Raw genomic sequence first — 11,144 nt, forward strand, 5'->3', positions numbered from 1 at the left:
GTGTTGTCTCCCTTGCGTAACCGCTGACGCTGAGATCTCTCTCTTAATGATTAAAATTTTGCATGTGCTACCGACGACACTGGGCCCGGTTTTTGTTCGACTTTTACAAGCTGCGATAGGCAGTATGGGTACTTCGGAGACATCGGTTGTCAACAGAAAATCACGACCATGACCAGGGGACACCACGTGCTGCAGAGACGCTAACACAATCTTTACAGTGCAAAATGCGTTTCCTGCTTCTTCATTCCACAGAATCACCTTCGGTATCCAATGGTCGGCCAAATCAGAGACAGGGCGCACCACCACGGAATATTCAAGAAATAGTCAGGGGAATAGTTATCAAAGCCGATCACACTTCTCAGATCCCTCTTTGTTTCCAGGGCTCGAAACCTTAGCCTTGCAATCTTAAGCGATTGCTCCGTTTCTTCCTCGGAAAAGTGTCTCTACTAGGTCGTTCGTGCATAAGTTCTAAATCTCCTCTTCTTTTGGATTCGAGCAATGCCGATTGCTTCTGCATTTGGTCATTATTTCGAATTCATGAAAAAACAATCTGTCCTGCGCCTACCATCTGTGCGTACCTTCAACTACTTGCCTCCCAACTTCATGCAGCGAGTCATACACTTTCTGTTCTGCCCTGAAGCTAGCAGAAGGCGTTACATCGTGTCAACCCACTGCTTGATTTTCACCTAGGCCCACTGACGCAGCAATCGCGCACATTTGAGTGATCTTATTTTTTTTTCTATTTCTAGCGTAAGTCTGACCTTCTCAAGCTCAAACACTTCTTTTGTGAGTAACTTCTCACACTGTCCAATGGCTGCATATTCCCCTTTCTGAACAATTCCTGTGGCAGCCACGTCGCTCTCAGCCATCGGGAGACATTCTATTCACTTTCCTTCAACCTTGAAAAAAATCACTTAGGCTCTTGCACGACATGGTGTAAAACACCACCGACAACATAAAGCACCTTACCTTGACAACTATTGTATCCGCTGCTTGGATTACATCGCTGGGGTGTTGTGTAAGCCTCCCTAGGTGCTGCTGGCCGCACGCTGTCACAGAAACCGCTCAGTTATCCATGCGAAACGAAATCCACCAATGTCCAGTTCTTTTACCAGGCTGCTCACTTATCCCCAATTCCACGTCACTAAGGTCACTTTGCCGTACTCGACGTATTCTGCGCTCCTGTAGTTCACCCCATTAGACTTGCAAAGTCGAGCTCCACTACTCTGAGTTGCTATGCCACTTTGACGTCTCCGGCGTTCCTGTTGTGTGTTTTCGAGATTTCTCAACCTCCGCTCTCCTACAATGAGCCTACTTCTGACTGTCCAATTCACAGCCTTGCTCGTAGCTTCCTGCGCTGTCCTTCCGACGCTGGTGTCGTTTACTTTATAGGGGGTTCGGAATGCTCTCCCGCCTGCTTGCTCTCCACCCAAGGAACGAAAACGTCACTTGCCTTCAGTAGAAAGACGTCGCGATCCTGTCGACTGTGCCAGTCGATATTCGCCGTGGTGTGAGTGAGGGAAACTTAAGGGTGATGAGGATGCCGCGAAGTCACATTAGAGTAGGCAAGGCTGTCACGCTGATTGCAAGGGTCTAACTTTATTAAAATACAGTGGGAAAGCGATTGTAGGGAAATTATTTACACAGACATCAAAAGATTACGAGTGAAACAATATTGATTTTAAAATTTTGGTCCTCTTTCTTTGCCAAATCCCCACCGCATTTTCCTCTAATGGCCCTGCACGTACATAAACTCATCCCCAACATCACCCTCTCCCCACCGTTCAGCCAGTCGCACGGCGGTGTGCTCAGTGTGCACACAATGGGATTCCAGGATTACACTATCAGATGTTCCAATAAGTCAAGGCCGTTGCCACAAAGGTTCTCTTGTATCGCAATCTCGCAAGACACACTCCCACAACGAAAACGGTTCCACACCGTTTGGGGCATTTGCTCTGTTTGCGAAATGTAGCAACATGGGTGCAGTGCAGAGGCGAGAGGATGACTTCAAGGCCACGGCAGTGTTGCCACAAACCAAACGGCGGAAACCTTTACTCAGAGTCAACCCGCTTACGCGGCCTCCATAAACCGTGGCTTGCCCACTCGACGGCCATAACTCACAGCAGCTGTTTTGGTGTCGAACCATGCATCTCTTTTGACCACACTGCATGACCCTTATATGCAGCCGCCCGCACACGAGAGCGCTGAACTCCACTATCCATATCGAAGGAAACCACGAAAGACGAATTGAAAAACTTGGCCGTGGTCATCGAGAACATGATGTCATCAGCAAAAGGAAAACGGACAGTCATGAAGACTAAGAGAAGCAACGCACCCTGAAGCAAATGTTCAAAATTTAGGTGCCTATCACGGTAGAACTGGAACTCTAAATACATAAGGTAACCCACCTAATTTCTTCATTTTGCTTTCTGTCTTTGATTTCGGTGGTAGGAGACATCGAATATAAAAGCCCAGCGTAGCAAAGTAACAGTTTCCGCACCACTGCATGGTGTAAGGAGTATATATCTTGTTAATGCGCCCTTTATAAGCCAATCACTGCGGAAATTGACTGAATGTTTACTAGGAAAAAAATTGGAGGACGCTTAAGCTTCGCCTTCAAGAGTGGGACGCGACAGCGTTCCCGTCGACCCGCCAAGGGGTATAAGGCAATGCGCTACGGCACAGCAATCACTTACGATGCGCCCCGCATCGGACTTAGCGCCCACCTATCACGCGGTGAACGTCGAGCAACGCAGCGTTCGGCGCGACAACGAAACGTGCGCCTGAGCGAACGAAACGAACCAAAGAACTCGGTGTCTCGGAGGGAAAACGATCTGCGCCAGCCAAACGTCGTGATCGGCACGCGCAGAGAGATAGATAGTAATCTAAACCGGAAGCACGGCGAAGCGTCGTCAGGGGAGAGGGAGTCCCGCGACGCGCCTGGCAGCGGTCCCAATGCGCGCGCGGCGCGCCTCCTGTCGGGGCAGCGCCGTACATTGAGAGGAGGGGGTCTTCTGTGTTTGCCGCAAGATGGCTCTGCATGTGCGGAAAGCGCAAAAGAAATGCAGCGGAAACGCACTTCGCAACTCGTGTAATTGTGACTTCTGTACGTTACATGTTCATAATTACCGATATACACCGCAGTATAACTTTCCACGGCTGGTTTCGAAGGCAACACCGCATTCACTAGAGGCGCGTTTGCACCGCTTGGAAGCATCGAACTCGTGGCTGAGTGGTAGCGTCTCTGTCTCACACTCCGGAGACCTGGGTTCGATTCCCACCGGGCCAATGTTGGAAGTTGCTTTTTATTTATGAAGGGCCTGCCGTGATTTATCGCTCACGGTCAACGCCGCCGACGCCGACACCCGACGCCGACGACACCGGCTTTTCTGCGACACGAGCTCCTTAACGCTATCGCGTTAAAAAATCATGCTTTTGACCCGATGGGCATACGTTGTTACAAGAACAAGCAATTGGCTGATGAGCTCTGATCTCTGCGATTACTGTAAAGGTTATGAAAAATAAAAAAAAATATATTTTAATGAAGCACAGGACGAGTTGCTTGCAAAATGTTCGTGATTCTTTGGTGTAATTGCCACCACATTCCATTCCAGACTGGTACGACGTATGTCACGGGGCGAAGGAACTGAATGGCAAAGCGGACAAGAACAAATTTAAATTGCCCAACCAGTCGGCCTGCTGTATAGCTTATTGCTAGCAGCAGGAAGTCACGCTTAGTGTTTACATTGTTTTGCGAAGCCGTTTGTCTCAAGCCCATCGTGTGTCATAGTCCAACCACGAAAAAAACGTTAACAACAAAACAGATAGGTAGAAAATCGCACAACACTATGCCCTAAGACTACGTAGACAAGAGATATGACTCGCCATGGGTGGCTAGGATATGGTATATTGATATACCATATCGTCGCAAGCAGAGGGCCACACAGGCTATATGAGCAGCTTGCATGCGCCAGTTCGTCAAATAGCACCTGAAGCGGTCATACACGAGCAAGAACATGTATGGCAGCGGCACAGTGAACAAAAGAAAAAGATATGAATTCAGTCTCGCAAGCTGTTTTAGTGGTTGGTTAGCGCGAAGAGCAACTTGATTTATTGCTTACTTCGTGCAGTAAGCTTAAGCAACTGACCTAGTGGCTTGGGCTTACAGGATGTATTCTTCCAGCAGAGCAATTAAGCACGCATATATGGGCAGGAAAGACACAAAAAGTGCTATAGGCTATCAGCGAGTGGTTTACCTCCCCCAAAACAACATACATCTGTACGGACACTAGCATTGCATGCTGTTCAAACTTTTTACGCGTGCCCATCGGTCAGGATAAGCTGCACAGATTTTTTCTTCTCTTGTTACACCGATGGCATGCTCACAGTAAATTCTAACTCTAATTGTTCGCCGCAACCAACGTTCTCCCGTTTTGACTCTGTCGTCGTCACTGTGCCGTCATTTTGTCGTCATGCCGTTGCTATCCCATTGTCGTCCTTCTATTAACCTCACGCCATCGTTGTCATACAGCCACCGTAATGAATGGATGTTCTTATTGCCGCCATGACGCCTTCACTGTCGTGTTTGCGCCGTCACAGCTTTTTCGCTATTCAGATGGCGTCATCCCAGTGTCGTAATGTAATCGCCGATAGGCCGTCGTTATCATCACTGTATTGTAATGGAATTGTTCTCATGCCGTCGTCGACATTCTATGGTGAACATTGCGTCATCATCAGAAGTCATCGCTGTACTTTCGTGGTCGTTTAGCCGTCCTCATTTCGTCGGCTTCATTCCCGCATCCGCATCTTATCAATGTAGAGCCACGGTCGTCACACCACCACGTCACGCCGCCGCCGTCGTAAAGTGGTCATTTGAAATTCGTCATCCCATTGCCGCTATTCCCTTGATGTCATCATACCATCGTCATCAGTGCAGTGCCGTCTTTTCATTGCCATCACGTCGTCGTCGTCATACCGTCACCACTATTTCATCGTCATCATGACGTAGTGGTTCTGTGGTTGGCGTCATTCTTCGGTAGTAATAGCGGCTTTGTCACGCCATTGCCGCGACGTCGTCATCACCACGTCGTGGTCATTGCTCTTTGCCGTTATGCACAGCCCACTACATGCCATTATCAGAATCAGTTTTTATTCATGACAAAATGATGATAATTACAACATATGTATATACAGAAGGAGGTCCAGTAGTTAGAAACTGAAATGGGACCTCCTGTGCATGATGAAAATTTACAAACAAAGGTTTTAAGAGACAAGGCATAAATGAACAGAAAAGCAGCATATGTAAGTATTAAGCAAAAAACAATGCTTCGACTTAGTCAACGAAAGGTGAAAAAAAATAGCTAAAAGAAAGAAAGTGAAATAATATATATATACACATATATATATGCCGGAAGGAAATCAAGAGACAAAGAGAAAGTTAATAATACAACTCATACAATACTCAAATGGGAAAGTCAGAGGAAGTTAAAAGAAAATGCTTAAGTTCTGTACGAAATCTGTGAGCTTTGAACAATTTTAAAGGGAATGGTATTGTATTCCACAGAGATAATGCTGAAAAGTGTAGTGATTGCTTACCATAGTTCGTGCGAACTAAGGGCAAAATGAAGTTAATATCTTCAGCAAATCTAGTATTATTAGTATAAGTAAGGGATGTCTTCGGTATGATGGTTACTGGAATATCATTTTTAATGCCCTAAAAATAAATATGGCCTGGTTATATTTAACAAGGTCAGTCACATTCAAAATATAATGTGCATGTAACAGCGGAGTTGCGCTAATGCTACCAGGTGAAAATGTTATTAGCCGAATAGCTCGATTCTGAATGACTTGCAACGAAGTTAGGTGACTGTTATAAGTGTTTCCCCATGATTCAATGTTATAGTTAATATGAGAATGAACAAAAGCATAATAAAGCGACATGAGAGTAGAAAATGAGAAATATGGTCGTGCTTTGATTAAAACGCGTATCCCGTATGCCATTTTCTTTTTAACATTAGCAATGTGAAGGTGAAATTTGAGATGGCGGTCAAATTCCACACCTAAATAGGTGCAATGATCAACTGCATTGATTAGGTGATTATTGATTGAAATAGACTGAAGGAGCTCAGGTGATCGCTGATGTGAGGCAAAAACGACGAAATTGGTCTTATTATGGTTAATCTGTAGCTTGTTAAGTTCACACCATGTGGAAATTTTCACGAGATCTTCATTGAGCTCGCGTGTTAGTGTTGATATACAATTGTTAGAGCTAAATATAGTAGTATCATCTGCGTACAGAATACACTTCGATGAGGAGAGGCAACTGGGCAGATCATTAATATAAATTAGGAAAAGTAGAGGACCTAATATGGACCCCTGTGGTACTCCAATGTTAGTAGTAGCTTCTTTAGAGTAGTACCCAGAAATATTAACGACTTGTTTTCTATCTTGTAAGTAACTGCGGATTAGAAGTAGAGGCGGACCAGTTATTCCGATGGCTTCAAGTTTAGCACAAAGAATTGTGTGATTAATTGAGTCGAAGGCCTTGGATAGGTCAACGAATATAGAGGCTGCAAATTTACCTTCATCAATTGCTTTTTTGAGATAATCAGTAAGAGATATAAGTGCCAGATTAGTTGAAAAGCCTGAACGAAAGCCGAACTGAAAAGGGGAAAGAATATTAAATTTGTCTAAATATTTTGTTAAACGTTTTTCGATAAGTTTTTCAATAACTTTATTAAAAAATGGAAGAATGCAAATGGGTCTATAATTCCGTGTAAGCGTGCGATCACCTTTTTTGAAAATGGGAATGACTCGACCACGTTTGAGTTCACGTGAAAAAACACCGGTTTTAAAAATCAGGTTAATGATAGCTGAGAGGACGCTAGCGATATGTTCCGCGATCAATTTAATGTGGTAAGCATTAATATTATCTAGGCCAGCACTAGTGGCTTTAAGGGTTTTAATTACTAAGATTACTTCATCAGGTGTTGTTGGAAAAAGGAAAAATGAGTGAGGTAAGCGCTTAAAGGACATGTTGCAGCATGAATCAGAATCAGAAGTGCTATTGAAGAAAGCATCACAAAATGCATTTGCAATATCAAGCGGATTAATGTATTCCATGTCATTGTGAATGATGCTCGAAATGACTTTCCGAGAGTTATGGTTTAAAAAGGTGTTGACTGTTTCCCACTTTTTCCTAGTGTTATTACCACATTCTATAATTTTTTGTTCGTTATAATTCCTCTTCGCATTTCTAAGCTTTGCAGAAAGAGAGTTAGAAAATTTTTTGTAACGGGCAAGTAGTTTAGTATTGAAAGGTTGCTTCTTTGTTTTTTTATATAAATTTTCACGAGACCGCATAGCTTTCAGAAGGCTATCTGTAAGCCATGGATTTTGTGGCAATGATACCTTTTTTCTGCATTTTATTTTATGAGAGTTGGAGTTGAAATGCGATGAAAGTGTGGTTAAAAATTGCGAAAAACATTTTTGAGGTTCATTAGACGACATAACTTCTGACCAGTCAGTTTCAGTTACGCTTGCAAGGAACATCTCTTTGTCAAGTACATCTTTGTAGAATGACGTGTTAGATAAGGCTGAGTGATTGCCCAGGCGTAGAACGATAGGATAATGATCGGTAATATCGATGGTAACAATTCCAGCCTCAGGTGGATCCGTTAAGTTCGATAATGCATGATCAATTAAGGTACCATCAGCAACGTTAGGACAACGAGTAGGGAGGGAAATTAAACATTCATATCCAAAACTGTGGAAGATGCTTGAATAACTAGAAGAATTAGATGAATTGGTATCTAAGAGGTTAATGTTGATATCGCCCATGATTAATGCATCACAATTAGCGTATGATATTTTTTCCATGGTTAGATCAAGCGCACTACAGAAGTCAGTAACTAAAGAAGAAGGTGAGCGATAAATGCAGCCAAACACTAAGTTCTTGTTGCCTAGACTGAAGACGGGGGAATCAAATTCAACAAACACAGATTCACAGTTAGTAATATTCAACTCCAAATCTGGCCGTCGTTTATATGGAATGTTAGATGAGACAAATATAGCTGAACCACCGTGATTACTAATTTCTCTGTGAGAATACTCAGAAGTGTATGAGTTAAAGCAGAATAGGTCCTTGTCATCATTACTAAGCCAGGTTTCAGACACACATATTATTGAAAAGGTATTGTTAAGTGTCGAAAACAGGTTCTCAAAATCATCAAAATGCTTGCGGAGACTTCTAGCATTGAAGTGAATAATTGAATGGTAGTCGCGTGACATGAATTTATTCAGCGCAGATGCTGACAGGTAAGAATCCATGGTGGATGGTAATGATATTAAGAGTCAGAATACAGGCAGTTAGTTGAAAACAGAAAGGTCGGACTCGTCAGCAATGCGACAAACACGGCTTTCATTTGTCTTTCTGGCCTTAATCTGACAATTATCCGTCCACAGGTGCTTCCAGTTATTGGCTTTCTTTAGCACTAGTGCTTTGGAAAAGAGTGCCTTATTTTGTGGTGACAAGTGGTCATTAACAAATATGGGAAAGTTGTTGTCATATTTGCCGATGTCATTCAGGCAGAGCCTTGCCTTTCGTGCCTTGCCGATAAACTCATTCTTTTTCGTTCGAGAACAGAATCTTGCAATTAAGTTTTTCTTACTCTTATCTTTAGTAGCGACTCGGTGAACAACATCGATATCAGCAGAAGTTACGGGACAACCAATTTTCCTGCCCACTGTCTCCAAAACTGCAACACAGTCCTCGCCCTGTGTACAAGGGATACCCCTGATCTCGATGTTGTTAATGCGACAGTACTGGTCAAGCTCGGAGACCCTGCGGGAAAGTGAACAGTTTTCCATTTTGAGGGCTTTATTTTCTGCCACGAGTGAGGCCTTTTCACCGTGCAGCTTGTCAACCAGATCGTTCAGAAACTTAAGACTGGACTCAAGGCTGTCCACGTGCTTTTTTAGCTCCAGCACGTCAACGCCAGATGTCTTCATGTGAACGAAAATCTTCTCAACAATGCGATCAGTCATATGATGCGATTGATTAAGAAGTCTTGTTTCCAGTTCATCGATTCTCTTAGCGAGCTCAGCACAGGTGGGCATGTCTAACAACACTAAAAAAAACACTGAAAAACCTAATGCAAAGATACAAGTAGCATAAAACAGTTCTTGGCAGCAGCGTCAGTAACAGGAGAATAGCAAAAACGACAGATGCTGTCGTAACCAACCTGTAGAAGTAGGAAGGAATGCGTGAGCAGATGCGCAAGCACTGCCGCTGCTGCCAAGACTGGTCGATAGCAGACGAAGGTGGCCTTTATGTAGCGATGCCGGGAGAACCGAGCACCGCCTGGTGGTCTTCTGTGAAGATGCTGCTTGACAAGATAGCTTCCTTGATGGCACGTGCAGTCGAGCCAGCCGAAATCGGGTGGTCTTCAGAGAAGAACTTGCTTAACAAGATGGCCTGTAGAAGTAGGAAGGAATGCGTGAGCAGATGCGCAAGCACTGCCGCTGCTGCCAAGACTGGTCGATAGCAGACGAAGGTGGCCTTTATGTAGCGATGCCGGGAGAACCGAGCACCGCCTGGTGGTCTTCTGTGAAGATGCTGCTTGACAAGATAGCTTCCTTGATGGCACGTGCAGTCGAGCCAGCCGAAATCGGGTGGTCTTCAGAGAAGAACTTGCTTAACAAGATGGCCTGTAGAAGTAGGAAGGAATGCGTGAGCAGATGCGCAAGCACTGCCGCTGCTGCCAAGACTGATCCATCCATGATGATCCATCCATGATCGTGACTACGCTGTTGTAATTCCAATGTCGCCATCGAGTCTTCATCACGCCATCTTTTCAACCCGTCATTGCCATTAACTCGCCGTGATATGTGTGAAGCGCACGTTCGAGCGGCAGAGGCTTAGGTTTAGCGAGGTGTTTCCCGGTGAAAATGTGTGCACATCACTAGTGTGGGATTTACTTGCAAATAGTCGCTGAACAATAAAATCGCCTCTTTGCACGCACCAATGAAATGTTCTTTTAAACCGATTGCCGCAGCGCGTTGGAGCTACATATTTTTTTGCACTCTTTCAAGTACGCCTCGCCTATTATGACCGTTGTATAAGCCTGCCCTAATTGAGGCGTCAATAAAATCCTGTAATTTGTATTGAGGGAGAGGTGAACTAATAATTCGTAACCTTTTTTTGCGAAAAGAAGGGAAAATTACTTGTGAAGCCAAAGAACAGGTTACACATGCACAGCTACAATACGCAGTTTAAGCCCGTTGTGTGTGCGGTTGAAATTACCATCTGGAATGCAGAGACAAAAAAATGGCTGTGGCTTAGGTTAGGTTAAGCCCAGGATGCGAAGCATACTAGCCTTTATTTTAGTTGTTGAACCACTGTTTAGCCTGGTGAACTGCTGTTGCTTGGCTATATTTGGTTCGGCTAGACGAAGAAACAACTCATGCATTACTGCTTCGCCTTCAAGAGTGGAACGCGACAGCGTTCCCGTCGACCCGCCAAGGGGTGTAAGACAATGGGCTACAGGGCAGCGACTACGCGCCCCGCCTTGGACGCGGTGAGCGTCGAGCAAAGCAGCGTTCGGCGCGGCAACGAAATGTGCGCCTGAGCAAGAGACGCACGCCTTAGAAACAGCTCGTTTCTAAGGCAACACCGCATTCACTAGAGGCGCTTTTGTACCGCTTTGAAACATCGTACTCTTGGCTCAGTGGTAGCGTCTCCGTCCCACACTCCGGAGACCCTGGTTCGATTCCCACCCAGCCCGTCTTGCAAGAGTTGAGCCAAAGCCACTTCTCCTCTGTCGTGACGTCGCGGTGTCACGTGGTTTCAAGGCGACACCGCCGCGCCTGAGGAGCTGGGTTGAGCTCTCGTAATATGCTTCGCATAAAAACCCATTGACCGCTCTAACAATAGGAACGACAGCTTATAACATGCTACGAGCCCGTCCGCTTTCGCCTTTCCCCATACGCCATATGTAGAAGGGAGGCGTTGAATTTAATGCAGAAATGTCTAGGCATATGCTAAAAGTGGAATAGCAAACAGTATGGGACGCCCCGATAAACACACGACCAATGACGGTGAAAGGCGACTAGAGGGGACCGAAAACGTGAGAATGGTCCACTCG

The sequence above is a fragment of the Dermacentor albipictus genome, chromosome 2, assembly GCF_038994185.2.
Source record: "Dermacentor albipictus isolate Rhodes 1998 colony chromosome 2, USDA_Dalb.pri_finalv2, whole genome shotgun sequence".
In the NCBI taxonomy this organism is placed as follows: domain Eukaryota; kingdom Metazoa; phylum Arthropoda; class Arachnida; order Ixodida; family Ixodidae; genus Dermacentor; species Dermacentor albipictus.